This window comes from Sorex araneus, chromosome 7, assembly GCF_027595985.1.
Source record: "Sorex araneus isolate mSorAra2 chromosome 7, mSorAra2.pri, whole genome shotgun sequence".
Classification (NCBI taxonomy): domain Eukaryota; kingdom Metazoa; phylum Chordata; class Mammalia; order Eulipotyphla; family Soricidae; genus Sorex; species Sorex araneus.
In genome coordinates, this window is record NC_073308.1 from 32,053,884 (window position 1) to 32,070,763 (window position 16,880).

Genomic DNA, 16,880 nt, shown 5'->3' on the forward strand with positions numbered 1-16,880 from the left:
TAACAAGTCTCACAATGGAGACATTACTGGTGCCTGCTCGAGCAAATTGATGAACAATGGGACAACCGTGCTACAGTGCTAGCTATATTTTGTTAAGGATATTTGTATCTATATTCATTAGGGATATTTTTCTATAATTATCTATTTTGTATGTGATGTATCTGCTTTTTATAAAAGTGCTACTGAATTCTGGAGGAATTCAAAAGTTCAATATGTTGAAGGAACTTGAAAGTATTTAGTCATCTTTGAAGGTTTGGTACAATTCACCAGTACAACTATCTGGACAAGGAGTTTTGTTTGAGGAAAAGGGTTGGAAGACTCTAAATTATTATTTCAATTTCTATGCTTGTAACTGACCCATTCAGGTTTTCTGTTTTGGTCTGATTAAATTTAAAATGTGAATGCTTCTCCTCTCGATGCTGTTCCACAAATCTTATATTTTCATCTACACTTTCAAAATATGTTTGATTGTGGTTTAGTTTGCCTCATCATCCAACTCATTGATTCAATTTTCAGCTTCTGAGGGCCCATTTATTTATTTAGTTTAGTAACTATCATTAGCTCAAAAATTTATATTTGGATTTTTATCTCATATTTTAGCTACACTTAATGAATTTCTTTTTTATTGATTTCCTTATTTCAATAAGAGCATTATGATTTTTGTTTTGACAGATTCTTTGTGGAGGTTAGAAAACTTTAATGTACTGAGGTTCTTTTTTAGGCTTTTGTTTTATCCATGGATGCAGGTAATTTTTTTTTTTTACATTTTATTATGTCTGCTGACTTACAAGGCTTGGAAATCTGCTTCTGATTAAGGTGGGTTCTCTTTGTAGAAAAGAACCTCCTCCTCCCAGCTACCCCCCCACCATCCTCTCAGAAGCTCTCCTGTCCCTTGACTGTTAAGGTTTTAAGACCTTTTCTTCATCCACATTCCTGTCTTGGGCAAGAAGACAGTGGCTAAGGTGGAGCTGGGATGCTGATGATTTTGTGGGTTGCAGGAAATCCTTCCACCTTGTATCCCAGTGCTCTCCAATGGGGTTTATCCCCAAGTCAGAGTGTTTATCTCCAAGTTCCATTTATTCACCTGGGAGCTCTCCCCATTTCCTGTTTGCCTGGGCTGCAGACATATTTCTTCAAATGTTCAGACATCTTTCTGTAATTGCTTATAATTCATTTGACTCCTGTTTTCTGCTGCATATTGGTACAATAAGTTCCAGTGGCGTACTCAAGAGTTTAATAGAGATATATGGTAAAGCAATAAAGTAAGAAATATAGTAATAAAGAGACTTATTGTAGTATGTAATACTAAGTACATCATGTTATTTTTGAAAAATGCCCAGGCATAATGACATTTCTGGAGTTTGTAGATTCTCTGTTATTTGTAGTTGAATCGATTAAAAGGCCCTTCTCCATACTCTCTCTCTACTTTTGGGCATTACAGCTTGCAACACAGACAATGAGAAGTCATCATGTTTGGTCCATTATCTACTTTTGGCATGCATCTACCATCCCAACTGGCTCCTCCAGCCATCATTTTCTTAGTTGTCCCTTCTCTATTCCATCTGCCTTCTCCCCTCCACTCATGAAGCAGTCTTCCAGCTATGGGGCAATCCTCCTGGCCCTTGTATCTACTGTCCTTGGGTGTCAGCCTCATGTGATGTTATTCTATACTCCACAAATGAGTGCAGTCCCTCTATGTCTGTCCCTCTCTTTCTGACTCATTTCACTTAGCATGATACTCTCCATGTTTATCCATTTATAAGCAAATTTCATGACTTCATCTCTCCTAACAGCTGCATAGTATTCCATTGTCTGGATGTACCAAAGTTTCTTTAACCAGTCATTTGTTTTAGGGCACTCAGGTTGTTTCCATATTTTGGCTATTGTGAAAAGTGCTGCAATGAATATATAGGTACAGATGTCATTTCTACTGTGCTCTTTTGAATCCCCGGGATATGTTCCTAGAAGTGGTATTGCTGGGTCATATGGAAGCTCAGTTTCTAGTTTTTGAAGGACTGTCCATATTGTGGGTGCTTGATCATTGTGAGATTGTAACCCAGACTTGAAAGCTTGTAACTATCTCACAGTGACTCAATAAAATTTAAAAAAAAAATTTTTTTTTTAAAAGGCCCTTCTCTTTGCAGGACACCAACATTCTCGATTTCTCTTCTCTTTCACTTTGCTTTAGTCTATTTTCCTTATTCTTTCCCATTGCCTTTTCTATTTCCCTTTTAAATTTTGGCATTGCTGGAAAGTCAACCTTTGGTTGACTTCCTCTTTTAAGTCTATATTCACTCCTGGGTTATCTCATCCTGATTCATGGGTATAAATGGAACTTATTCATGGGTGCATTTTACCATCTACATACTGATGACTCACAAATGAAACCTCTGCTCTCCTGAAAGCCAGGCTCCTGTAAACTGCCATGCGTGAAAGGCATTTTCAGATTTAACATCTCCTAACGGAACTCCTAAACCACACCCCAGTCTGCACTTACTCTAGTTCCACTATTTATTCCTTGAGAGCACATTGAGCTAGACTTAAACTGCAACTCACTATACTCCATAATTATCAGGTCACTCACTGAGTACATTTCAACTTTCATGGCATTATTTTTAAGTTAAAATTGCACATTTTCAAGAGGCCAGAGATACTGTACAGGGGGTAAGGTGTTTGCCTTGCATGTGGCTGACCTGAGTTCAATCTGTGGCTTTCCATATGGTCCCTGGAGCAATACCAGGAGTGATTCCTGAGTGCAAAGGCAGGAGTAATTCCGTCGCACTGCCAGGTGTGGCCTCAAAACAAAAACAAACAAATACAAATTGCACATTTTCAGTGATGACAACAAAAATTTTAAATTAAGAGCCATGGAATTAGAAATAAAGCATTTGGGTTTTTTTTTTTATAAATCTCTATGCAGTGTTCCCTTCTGCTGCATGCTTCTTACACTATTTGTGAAAGTAAAGATAAATCAGTGATGACCACATGGGCTCATATAAGATTTTTATCCATAGCACTGCACTGTCATCCCATTGTTCATCAATTTGCTTGAGTGGGCACCAGTAATGTCTCCATTGTGAGGCTTGTTGTTACTGTTTTCAACATATCGAATACGCCATGGGTAGCTTGCCAGGCTCTGCCATGCGGGTGGGATACTCTTGGTTGCTTGCTGGGCTCTCTGAGAGGGGTGGAGGAATCAAACCCGGGTTGGCCCCATGCAAGACAAACACCCTACCCACTGTGCTATCACTTCAGTCCAAAATATCTTCTGCCTGAATAGGGACTTCAACCCTGGACCTGCAGATTAAAAGTCTGATGCTCTACCGACTGAGCTTTAATAAGCACTTAGAATTGTTTTGGTATGGATTAGTGCTTTATTTTTAAAGATGGTAAAAATAAGAAATATACAAAAGAATCAGCAATGTATTTTGCTATAAGTGATTAAATAAGCAGTATTTAGTTCATTTACTGTCAGTCTGATCATGTTCTTATAATTTCTTTTTCTGCCACTAAGAGAATTTACTTCTTCCTCAGCCAGATTATTGTACATTTTAGATATGAAAAATGTATTATTTAAAGTATTTGTTTAATTTTCAATATAAGTTGCTATGTGTTAAAAGATTTACATGTGGAATAGTATGTGACTGGGGAAATGCTTAATTTTGTGACATGTAACACAGAAAAAAAAATCCAATAATCTTGCCTGATTTTACTGTTAGGTCAAATCTCCTCATAATTCTAATTGCCAAAATTATAGTTTAAATTAGCTAGAATACAGAACTAACTTCTAGTTTTAAGCAATAATCATTATTTTCTGACAGATTATTGAAACACCGTATAGAAGAATTTTAACAGTATGGCGAGGGCTGAGTAAAAAAAAATATAAAGAAAGGAAAGATTTTTTAAAAACATATTTTTTAGGCTCCATGTTTGAAATACTTCTTAACTAGAAGGGCAGATTTAGGGGAAAGTTACCTCACTCAAGGCTGTGTTTTATCTTTTCTGTTTCATAATTCTTTCAGTAAATTTGCAACCCTGAAGTTTTTACCATTGGATAAGACAAACTGAGGGGTCATTAGAATTTGCATTTCATCAGCTAATCATCCCAAAAGGCTGAGCTTCTGGCAGCTTACTCCTGGAATGTTAGGATATAAAGAGATTCAAAACTGAACTTCAAAGTCCAACAGACTGGGGTCAAACCCCTTGTCAAGTCCCTTGTTGGTTGATCTTTGGCACAGAGCTTAGGCTTATCTATGAAATTCTCTAATAAAACAGTACCTTAGTCATGAGTATGTCATAAAGATTAAATTAGATCCTTTGAAAAATATCTGTTATCTATAGTAAGTGCTCAATACATGCTAATTTCTATTGCTAAATATTATATAAAACAGAAATAATGCCCAAATATTATGCCAACTTGTTGCCTTTTACATGGTACTAGTGATTTTTTTTGTCCTACTGACTTCCTATAGTACCATTCTGAATTGTGTCATTTGAAGGGGGTGGGGGGGTCAATGCCACATAGTCTAAAATTGTTTTATTGAAGTTACAAACTACAAAGCAGATGATAATTCTTAACAATAAACCTATGTTGAAACTTCACCATCGATGTGGCTTGATATCACCAAATAAAATCAAGATTGGAAAAATACACTATTTAATTTACATGTTTAGATCAGCCTAGATAGATTATAGACTCTGGAAAATCAATATGTCCTCCAGAGTATTATTTGTGGCATATACAAGTGGACCTGAACTCCACAAATTTCATAGTGCAATTGGCATCTGTTGTGCTCTCATAGCAAAGGACACAAGATCTGGCAATGTCAGCAATGCTGTCTAGCACTTGACATCATAACGCATTTTTTCCTCCACATTTTTTATAAAAAGACTGTGATTTGCAAAGTTATTCACAGTTGCATTTTAGACATACACTGTTGAGCACCAATCCCACCACCAGTGTCAAGTTCCTCCCAACAGTGTTTTCAGGTTCCCACCCATACCCTCCTACCCCCCTGCAGCCTGCCCTCTTGACAGGCATCTTTCTAAGTTTGGCCTTTAAAAGTTGAGTCTCTTGATTTCAGTGTTCTGGACTCTGTCATTTGGATATTTGGCTCTCTCACTCCTTAACACCGCCTTTTCAACTGACTCCCTTGTCCTGGATCTGTTGCCTCTCATCTGTCTCGTCTACCTCTCCCCTCCACTTTTTCTCTCCTTTCCCCTATAGTCTGGGGCCAAGACTGATCAGGGTGGCCCTTCTTTGAAGCATTGCAAGTAATGCATTCTTTTTTTTTTTTGCTTTTTGGGTCACACCCGGCGATGCACAGGGGTCACTCCTGGCTCATGCACTCAGGAATCTCCCCTGGTGGTGCTCAGGGGACCATATGGGATGCTGGGATTCGAACCAGGGTTGGCCGCGTGCAAGGCAAACGCCCTCCCTGCTGTGCTATCGCTCCAGCCCCAAGTAATGCATTCTTAATAAACCCTTGATAAGTTGGTAAGCATATACATAATTGGAGCTCACTCTATCACCATGAAGTAGGCAGGAAAAAAACACACAATTTTATCCATTTTCTGGATGGAAAAACTGAGACTGGGGATCACAGGTGATTTGTCCAATGCATATAGCTCTTAAAAAGTTAAGTTTGTTCGGGCCGGGGCTGGAGCTCGGGCTCCGGCCGAGATTCGACCCGGGTGGCCATGCCTCTGCACAGCCACGGGAATGCCAAACGAGAAGGAACCAGAGGCAGCTATAAGACTTGGGGTTCCGGCGAGTGCTTGCAACCATGTATGCGGACTGTGAACTAAGCTTTTGCCCCACGCCGGCTAATGGAGGAAATATCTTTCTCCCTTGGTCTCTCCTCCCTCCCGGGGGAGAAGGCATGGTGTCCGACATTTTATGGGTCCTTTGAGCAGGTATGAACTTTGTGGCACGGAAAAAAAAATGTGTGCTTTGAACTTGAAACCGGGACACCTGGGCAGGCTCTGGCCAGGGCCGGAGCTCGGGCTCTGGCCGAGATTCGACCCAGGTGGCCATGCCTCTGCACAGCCATGGGAATGCCGAACGAGCAGGAACCAGAGGCAGTTATAAGACTTGGGGTTCCAGAGAGTGCTTGCAACCATGTATCCAGACTGTGAACTAAGCTTTTGCTCCATGCTGCTCCAGGAAGGGAAATGATTCAATTTCCAACTTTAATCTCCCTGGATTTAATTACTAAAATACAGAAATTGTAAACCGCGTGGCCGCTACCGCGGCTGCGAGACTTTTTATCTCTTCATTCTCATCAGTGGAAAACTCAATATCAAATATTTCCTTGTCAATAGGGCTGTATTCTTGGGGGATAAATTCCAACAAAATTAGTGAGTCTGTGTAGAAACTCCAACAACAATAGTGAGTTTTGTGTTGTAATATGGAATGTAATCAAGGTAAAGAGAAGAGTGAAATTTATCAGTTACCCAGGCAGGGGTGGGGGATGGGGGTGGGAGGCATACTGGGGTTTTTGGTGGTGGAATATGGGCACTGGTGAAGGGACGGGTGTTTGAACATTGTATAACTGAGACATAAGCCTGAGAACTATGTAACGTTTCACATGGTGATTCAATAAAGTAAAAAAAGAAAGTTAAGTTTGTGGGGCTGGGGAGCAATAGCACAGCGGGTAGGGCGTTTGCCTGGTTTTATCCCTGGCATCCCATATGGTTCCCCAAGCACTGCCAGAAGTAATTCCTGAGTGCAGAACCAGGAGTAACTCCTGAGCATCGCTGGGTGTAGCCCAAAAAGCAAAAAAAAAGAGTCAAGTTAGAATTAAGGTTTAACTCTTAATGTTCCTTGTAAGTTGTTATTATATCTTACCTTTAAGTGCTTTTGAAGTGAATTATCTATGGATTTGCATGAGGCACAAAAAAATCAGTAATCTGTTCATAAATTGGATTATTCTAAGTGTCAGGGAGTGATCAGAGGTTTGACAGTATATCCCAGATATATCTATAAATATCTATCACCAACAGATACTGGGGCTCTCCTTTCTGTGAGCACTTTCTTATTTACTAATTTTATTTTTTTGCCAGCTTCATCAATGTGAATAAATCACTGAGCACACTTGTGATAGAGTTTGAAAAGACATCTCCTGTGGGGTGTGTCCCTGCGGTAAGAGGTGATGAGACGCCCCAGTGCTTGAATCATTGGTAAGGTTCTGATGAGGAAGTGTCCCCCCCGCCCCTCCCACCCGTGTTCTTGGTTTGGGTAAAAATTGCCCTTGGGTGATTGAAGACATCATGAGATTGAGGACAAGAGGGTGTTTCCCAGCTTGCATTATAGAGAACTGAGACTGTTTTGCACATCATCTGCCCATAACCTCCCTCACTAAACTCTTGTCAGGGAAGCAGAAAGGGGGTAGTGTTCCTCTTTCTTTTCATCCTTGTCCGAGGCTACCTTTTCTCGAGGATTTTTAATTTTTTAGGACTGCCCAAATATTCCCTTGAAACTAGTTTCCTCTTTATGGGTCAGAGAAATGACACCTATTGAAGTATTACTTTGTGACCCTAAAGAGTATTAAGAAAACCTAAGACCGAGATAAGGTATCACAGGAAAATGACGAAAAGTAGAGCCAGAGAAACCAAGTGTAACCTTCCCTGAAATGAGTCTTATTTTCATGCATTCTTGGCTTTAGCCAAAGAAGCACCAGGTCAGGGTAAATGTGAAAAGAACAGTAGTAAGAAGAGCAGTTAAAGACATTGAGAGTTTGCAACAATCTCTTGGTGCTCTGTTTTTTGTTTTTGTGTGTTTTTTTTTTTTTTTTTTTTGCTTTTTATGGTCACACCTCGTGATGCTCAGGGGTTACCCTGGCTCTGCTCTCAGGAATTACTCCTGGCTGTGCTCAGGAGACCATATGGGATGGCGGGGATCGAACCTGGGTCGGCCCCATGCAAGGCAAAAAGCCCTCCCCTCTGCACTATCGCTCTTGTCCGCTGCTCAATCTATAGCATTAGATACTAACACAAAGGGAATAAGGGTATGTTTTATGGTTTTACTAGTGCTAAAGTTTATGGGGTTGATGTACACAGCTAATAGGGGTTCAGTAAATTAGTTACAATCAGATTTGAATACTAAGGAAAAGAATATTTAATTACTTGTAGAAAACTGTCTTAGGTGCAAGATACCTTTCTTTTTAAGAATTCTGTTCGGGGGCCACACCTGGTGATGAATTCTGGCCTGATTCCTAGCTCTGTGCTCCGGAATCACGCAAAATATATTGCTTACAGTAGACTAATCATAATCTATTTTTTTTTAATTCTTCCACAACCTTTCAGAAATGCTTCCTAGTTTAATAATGCCACAATGGAAAGGACACAATGCAGGTATTCTCAGGGAGCTATTTTTGTGTCCGTCAACAGTTTTGTATCTTCAGTAAATAAGAAGAAATGACACCGGAATAAGTGACCAATCTAATTAGAGTATGAGGCTTATTTGTATGGAGTGACTTTTGCTAGATTCTTTGACTCTTTTGGAGGAAAGAGATGATATGTTTTCCTTTATGTTCCCACAATTCCTTTGCTGATCTTTGAAATGAGGCAGTGATTTGGTCCCCTAATCACTGCCAAGAGCAAGACTTGAGCACTGCAGGGTGGAGCCCAAATCCCCTCCCCCCAATTTTTTATGCTAATCTAAATGAATTACTTTGGGTCATTTTCAAACAGTTCCCTAATCGTTTTTGATTTTAAGACTAAGTGTTAGAAGCATGTGGATGGATAGCTATAGGAGTGTCAGACAACTGTATTTTTCACTTGGGCAAATTGCCTAGAAAGTTTATTAGGCAAAAAAGCTTCTAAAAAGTTATTAAACTACCGATCACAACATAGGCACTGTACAAAGTTATTTAGAAAGGGTCTATATTATATTTCTACATAAAAGGCTCTATTCCAGCGGTAAAAATATCACACTGAGGAGGGTCTCAGCATCAGTTTGAGAAGATACAAAATTGCCTCCCCGTGATGCTCTACATCCGGTTGCCAAGAAGCCCTTTCCTGAGGCTGTGAGAAGCCGGCATACATCTAATTATGCAGTTGACCCAGCTTGTGTCTGTGGTAGGGAGAATTCATCAAAACAATGCAGCATGGTGTCGGGACTCAGTTGAACATCTAGGTCTGTGTTAATTGCTTTTAATTTAAAGGAAAAAAATTAGGCCACACTCAGCACTGTTCAAAGCTTAGTTGTAGCTCTACACTAGAAACACCGTCGTTTCTACATTCTGCTCTTGTGCTTTAAAATGGAGATGGATTAAGATAAATATTGGCTCACAGGAAAACAGATTTACTGGCTGTGGTGGTTTCATGTTCACAGCCTGTGTTCTTGGGCAACTTCTAGATCTAGGGGACATGTCCTCTAAGTTCTTCTTCTTCTTTTTTTTTCATCTTCCTGTGTACCTTGTGTCTTTACTGTGATCTTAGCTGGGACAAGCAGACGCACATGGTATCCAACTATTAATCAGTTTGCATCATTCTGAACGCCCACATGAAAAACCAACTGAGGAAATCAAGATATCTAAAAGAAGTCAAGAAATCCTCTGAACTCACTAAAGTGGGGAAAATAGCATATCCAGCGGCAAGAGGATGATATTCTTTGTTATCTTTACATCTCTCTTTGATTTCTTAGCCACATATCTTTATCCAGAAGGCTGTTTCTTGGAGTATTTTCTTCTGGCAAAGTGTTTTTACTTTCCCTTTTACTTTTCTTTTTTTCTTTTTTTAAGTGGAATCAGGGAGAGATACAGATTCACAAAGCTAATCATGGTTGGGTTTTAGTTATACAGTGTGGCAATGCCCATCCCTCCACCTTCGTATGTTCCCTCCCTCCCCCCCCCCCAGGCTGTCTCTAGGGTAGGAACTTTCCTTCCTTCCCTCTCTCTGTTTCTCTCTCCACTCTCCCTTCCCCATCCTTCCCTTGGCGCATTATGGTTTGCAATACACGTACTGAGGGTTGAAGGAAAAGAAGAGTTGGAGGAAAATTATCATGGTGGACATGGGGGTCTGGGGAGGGAGAAAATTTATATTAAAATAGGGACAAAGGCAGTTTTTTACTTTTTAGCTCAGGACATTTTAAATTTGATAATTTTGAAAGGCTATCAAAATTTAAATGAAAAAAAATAGATTTAATTTTATGTTAGAAAGATTCCTGTCTCTGAAGCTTAATGGTTTTATTAGATGTGATTCAGAGCACCAGTCATCTTTCCTTCCTTTCTTTCCACTATGATCCTTTGTTACTCCCCTCCCCTCCTTCCTTCTTCCCCTCTCTCATCCCCTCTCCGCTTTCCTTGTCGCCCTGCCTTCTTCCTCTCTCTTTCCTTTCTTTTCTTTCACTTTCCTCTCCCTTCCTTTCTGTCTTTATTTTGTTGTTGTTTTTCTCAGATTAGATCCAGGCTGGGCATGATCCTAGGAATCTTGGCTGGGCTGAGCTTGTAAAGAAAGAGCAAGGAGATTCCTTTTGCAAAGTGAGAAGGTACTTTTCTATCCAAAAAAATCAGGTTGATGTCGGAACCAGCTAACTAAAGCCTTAGATTTTTCCCAAGAATGTCCGTGTAGTTGGAATGCTGGATCACTCATTGGCAATTTTCTAAATTCTTAGAATGGATGATATTTCCTAGAAATGTTTCATCTTGGGGTGTATTCTCTTTTGCTTGGGTTAAAGATGTGCTAAATTTTTGGCTGGTGGTTGACAGATGAAAAGACAGCCACTGCCAGATGGAAGGAGCAGAAAACTGGAAGTGAACTGCACTTTATTATCATTAGTTGCTGTGCTGATTACCAATGTGCATATTGTATCACTGTATCACTGTCATCCTGTTGTTCATCGATTTACTCGAGCGGGCACCAGTAACATCTCTGAGATTTTAGCAGCCTCTCCTTACTCGTCTTTCCCAACAATTGGAGGCTCTTTAATGGTCAGGGGAATGAGACCATTGTTATTGTTTTTGGCATATCGAATCCACCTGGAGAGCTTGCCAGGCTCTCCCAAGTGGGCAGCAGACTCTTGGTAGCTTGTCAGGTTCTGTAAGAGGGAGAACTAGGCTATTAGATGCTTCCCGGAGCTTGGTTTTATAATCTCTGGATGTTGGCCATTGATGGGATTACTCAGCGCTGGGGGCAGTCTCTGGGTGTGACTGCCTAGCTACAGGAAAATGGGGGATCTGTGAGGAGGAGGCCCAGTCCCAATCCGAGCAGTCTTGAAGATCTCGGACCCGGGGTTCCTCCTCCGGCTCCCCCATGCATGAGGCTTGTCCGAACATGTGGAGAGTGGCCCTGAGCATGGCTGTGGCTGGGTTCCGGAAGTCTTAAACTGTCCTAAATGTGCATATTAGGTCCCAAAAATGTCAAATTAACTTTATTAGATGATTATAACATCATTTTTTAAAAATTTTATTTATTTATTTAAATTAGTGAGTTACTGTGAGGGTACAGTTACAGATTTACACATTTTCATGCTTGTGTTTCCCTCATACAATGTTCGAGAGCCCATCCCTCCACCAGTGTCCATTCTTCACCACCAATGAACCCAGTGTCCCTCCCAACCTCCAATCCCATTCCCCCTCACCCCCAACCCCACCTCTGTGGCAGGGTATTCCATTTTGTTCTCTCTCTCTCCTTTTGGGTGTTGTGGTTCGCAATAGGGGTATTGAGTGGTCATCGTGTTCAGTCTCTAGTCTACTTTCAGCATGCATCTCACTTCCCGCGCAGGATCTCCAATCACATATTACTTGGTGTTCCCCTCTCTATCTGGGTTGCCTTTCCCCCAGTATGTGAGGCCAGCTTCCAAGCCATGGAGCCAACCTCCTGGTATTATATACTACTATTCTTGGGTGTTAGTCTCCTAATCTGTTATTTTATATTCCACAGATGAGTGAAATCTTTCTATGTCTGTCCCTCTCTTTCTGACTCATTTCATTTAGCATGATACTTTCCATGTTGATCCACTTATATGCAAAGTTCATGACTTCATCTTTTCTAACAGCTGCATAGTATTCCATTGCATAGATGTACCAAAGTTTCCTTAACCAGTTATCTGTATGAGGAAATGGAAACATGTCCCCTGCTTATGGATAGATAGAATCAACATTGTCAAAATGGCAAAACTCCCCAAAGCATTATACAGATTCAACGTGATCCCTATAAAAATACCCATGAAATTCTTCAAAGAAATGGATCAAGCAATTCTGAAATTCATATGGAACAACAAATGCCCAAGGATAGCTAAAACAATTCTTGGGGAAAAGATGATGGGAGGCATTGCGCCCCCCAAAACTTAAACTTTACTACAAAGCGGTAACAATTAAAACATCATGGTACTAGAACAAAGGTAGAGCTGCAGACCAGTGGAACAGGATGGAATATCCCTACACACAACCTCAAATGTATGATCATCTAATCTTTGATAAGGGAGCAAGAAATGTGAAGTGGAGCAAGAAAAGCCTCTTTAACAAATGGTGCTGGCGTAATTGGACAACCACATGTAAAAGAATGGGCTTAGACCTCGACCTGACACCATGCACAAAAATCAGATCAAACTGGATTAAAGACCTCAACATCAGACCACAATCCATAAGGTGCATTGAAGACAAGGTCGGCAAAACCCTTCACGATATTGAAGCTAAAGGTATCTTCAAAGATGACACGGAACTAAGCAATCAAGTAGAAACAGAAATGAACAAATGGGACTATATTAAACTAAGAAGCTTCTGCACCAGAAAAGATACAGTGACCAGAATACAAAGACAATCTACAGAATGGGAAAGGATATTCAACCAATACCCATCCGATAAAGGGTTGATAATCAAGGGTATATAAGAAACTGGTTGAACTCTACAAAAAGAAAACACCCAACCCCATCAAAAAATGGGGTGAAGAAATGAACAGAAACTTTTCCAAGGAAGAGATACGAATGGCCAAAAGACACATAAAAAAATGCTCTGCATCATAATCATCAGGGAGATGCAGATCAAAACAACTATGAGATACCACCTCACACCACAGAGACTGGCACACATCCAAAAGAATAAAAGCAACCACTGTTGGAGAGGATGTGGGGAGAAAGGGACCCTTTCTACACTGCTAGTGGGAATGCCGACTGGTTCAGCCCTTTTGGAAAACAATATGAACGCTTCTCAAATAATTATAAATAGAGCTTCCATTTGATCCAGTAATACCACTTCTGGGAATATATCCCAGAGAAGCAAAAAAGTATAATCAAAATGACATCTGCACTTATATGTTCATCGCAGCACTACTTACAATAGCAAGAATCTATAACCTCATTTTTACAAAATAAATTAGTGTTCAATTCTGGTGTCATTTGAAGGTAAAGCGGAAATCATTGGCTTTGAGGAACTTGGATAGAGGTCAAGTAGACCTAAGCACCTTCCTATTTATACTGATGCTTCCTCAATTGAAAGAATTTCCTTTGCAAACACTCCCTGGGTCTCCTCAAGATCTTAAATACCTTTGAATTCATGAGAACTGCATTGTTGAGAATGAAACATGCAAGTCACCATAAAAAATAAAGCTGAATAGTTTGAGAAAGCAAATCCCAACTGATGTCAGACCACTAGGCATCAAGTCAGGGGAATACCATCCAGCTGGGTATGAGATGCAGAAATTTGAATAACAGCTTAAATAAAAACAATTTTACCTTTTCAAGGATGAACATAGAATTAAGGTGGGGGGAGTGTGTTAGCTCCTGGCTAGGGAAAACTAATTTAAACTGAAAACCAGGGTTAGAGGGAGAGAAAGAGGTAAATTAAGCTATTTGTAGAAAAGATGGAGTGATCCATACATAGTTTTGAACTGCTACTCCTTTGTCGTTTTCCTTAAATTTTTATTTTGGGTGTGCTTAGGGCTGACTCCAGGTTCTGTGCTTCCTCCTGGCAATGCTTGGGAGAACATAAGGATGCCGGGATTAAACCAGGGTTGGTCACATTCGAGGCAAGCACCTTAACCTCTGAAGCATCTCTCCAACACATCTCTTAGTATTTTGAGTGGAATTTATACACATTTTTAAAAATCTGCAACCTTATGTGTTTTCATGCAATAGACACAAACTTAAAATGCTGAGTAATAGGAATTACTGTAGGAACACTGGGAAGTTTATAAATTTCTGGAGCATAGTCCTTGGGAGATATTTCAATTACCTTGATAGTGGCATTGATAAATTATTTAGAGAAGTATCACTGGAATTTGATTATGGAATCTTCTGGTGTCTTTGCTCATCTCCAGGACTGGAACGGAAATAAATTTCTACCAATGTATTTATTTTATGGGAAGTGGAACTATGGTGGCAGAATAGAGACACTGGTAATTTTCTTGACTAAAATTAGAATTTCTCATACAATAACTCATCCAAAAACTCATTTATCATACAATAAAATGCACAACTAAATTGTGCAGAAAAGTTCAAACAGTCACTGGGCGTGGCTGAGTATATTAATGGTATTAAGATTTTTGTAGCATCTTAAGGAAAAAGAAGTGTGTGTGTGTGTGTGTGTGTGTGTGTGTGTGTGTGTGTAGGAGAGCTTCAGTGTGTGTTTCCTGGTGAAAGGGGCAGAGGGGCAGGGGTGGGGGTGAGGTGAAGGAGCTAGAATTAATGTGGCAGGTCTGTCCACCTCAGAATCAACTTGTGATGCTTCCACGGCACAAAATGTCACTCTCCATTTCTTTTGGTCTGGGAATGATTGTCTTTAATTACCCATTTGGTTTGACTCCCATATTTCTGGGCTACCACGTCTGCTTTTAATTTTCTCTCAATTACAAAAGCAATATATAGTCAATGAAGAAAATTCAGAAAATATAGAGGGCAGAGAAAGTAAAATAAAACAGGCTCATAATTCTGTCATCCTGCAACCGCCACTATTATTCTGATGTGTATCCTTCCAAGTACTTAATTTCACAAAATTGGGCTGATACTTCACACGTGACTCTGTAACCTGGTTCCACCTGGGACCTTTAGCTTGTCCTTGATCTGCCAGCCCTTACTTGTGGAATAAGCCTTAATTTCTCACTAGGGCAATTCTCCTTCTTCAGTCAGTCCAAGTGTCTTTTCTCAATAATCACCCTCTTGCACCTCCCCCACCCACCCCATGTGTCTTTGAAATTCTCTGGTTCTCTATAAAAATAATCTCAAATCCCAAATCTCAAATCACCTGATAAAGTCTTAAATCCCAAATCTCAAATCACCTGGGGATGTTGAACATTCTTTCTGTTCCATGGCAAACATAGCTGGAGTGAAACAGGAAATATGTGGTAGCCCCTCAAAATAGTTGGAGGAAAAATAGAAGTGCTAACTATTCCTCAAGTAGTGTTTCTTTTCTTTTCTTTTTCTTCTTCTTTTTTTTTTGTCACACCCAGCAATGCACAGGGAATGCACAGGGGTTACCCCTGGCTCTACACTCAGGAATTACTCCTGGCTCTGCTCAGGGCACCATATGGGATGCTGGGGATAGAACCCAGATCTGCTGCATGCAAGACAAATGCCCCTACCTTCTATGCTATCACTCCAACCCCAAGTAGTGTTTCTTTTGAACAAATAGAAAGCGTTCCTATTTCCAGGGCTCCCTATGTTCCCTGTATCCAGAAATCTCATTCCTAGGTAACTTTCATAGAGATACTTTCAGGACATTCCTCAAGTGCCATCATTAAAATCAGAAGACACCTTGATCGTTGGCCTCCACACATGTGTTGACGTGCTGGAGTCTCCTGTAACTTTTCCTTCATTCCTTTGGCTCCTTGAGGAGAAGCAGTATTCCTGGTAGAGTATGTTCACACTCCAGTGCACAGTAAATGTTGCTAAATCAGAGAACAGCTAATAAGTAAAAACTTGCTTTTTCCTTATCACTTTTACCTATACCATCATAACTGATTTTTAAAAAAATCTGAAATTGGTCAGTGACAGTTTGCGGCCATTTTATATCTTATGAACCTGATTAGACCTGATTGTGTGAACAACTATCAGGGCGTAAACTTCATGCTTACTATTACTTTTGCTCTGCTCAGCTCTGCCCATCCCATCTGTTTCAAAGTGTTTCCCCAAACAGAGCAGATTGCACACCTGGATAATTGTCAATGCTTCAGTGGAACATTTCCTGTCAAGACATAACTTTCCTGCTAAGTACTCCCAAAATTATCTAGCAGTTGGACACATTTTGTGTACTATTTCCTTATATTTGCTTCAATATTATCTTTGAAAATAATTTGTTAATTGACTTTACATTGTTTCCCTCCCCCTTTCCCTTCCTTCCCCAAACTGCCAGTCTGGGGATGCTCCATTTCCATCTGCCGGCTGCCTGGTTCTTTTCCTCCTGTCTCCAGGGTTAGGTATCAACCCAGCTGGAGAAACCACGTTCTGTATCTCACAAACTTTACTATTTGTGGTTGAAGGCAGGGCTTGATGATGTTGTTAGTAATCTATCAGTGAGTACAATAAAAAGAGGCAAGTCAATTAAGCAGAATATATTTCGAGTACAAATTTGTTTTTGAGTCTCTTGCCCAGGCTGATTCCCCAGGGCCCCTCAGAGGGGATGGGCTGCAGCTTCCCTCCCCACCCCGAGCAGAGTTCCCGGCTCCCGGCGGCCGAAGACCACCGGAACCTAGCTACAGCCATGCTCGAGGCCCCTCTCCACACGATCGAACAGGCCTCACGCATGAAGGTACTGGCAGAGGAACCCAGGTGTGTGTAATCCCATCAACGACCAACATCCAGAGAGAGACTTAAAAGCAAGCTCCCAGAAGCGATATCTTGTAGCCTACTTCTCCCTCTGGGAGAAACTGGCAAGCTTCTGAGAGTTTCCTGCCCACATGGGACAGCCTTGCAAGCTTCCCATGGCGTATTCATATGCTAAATC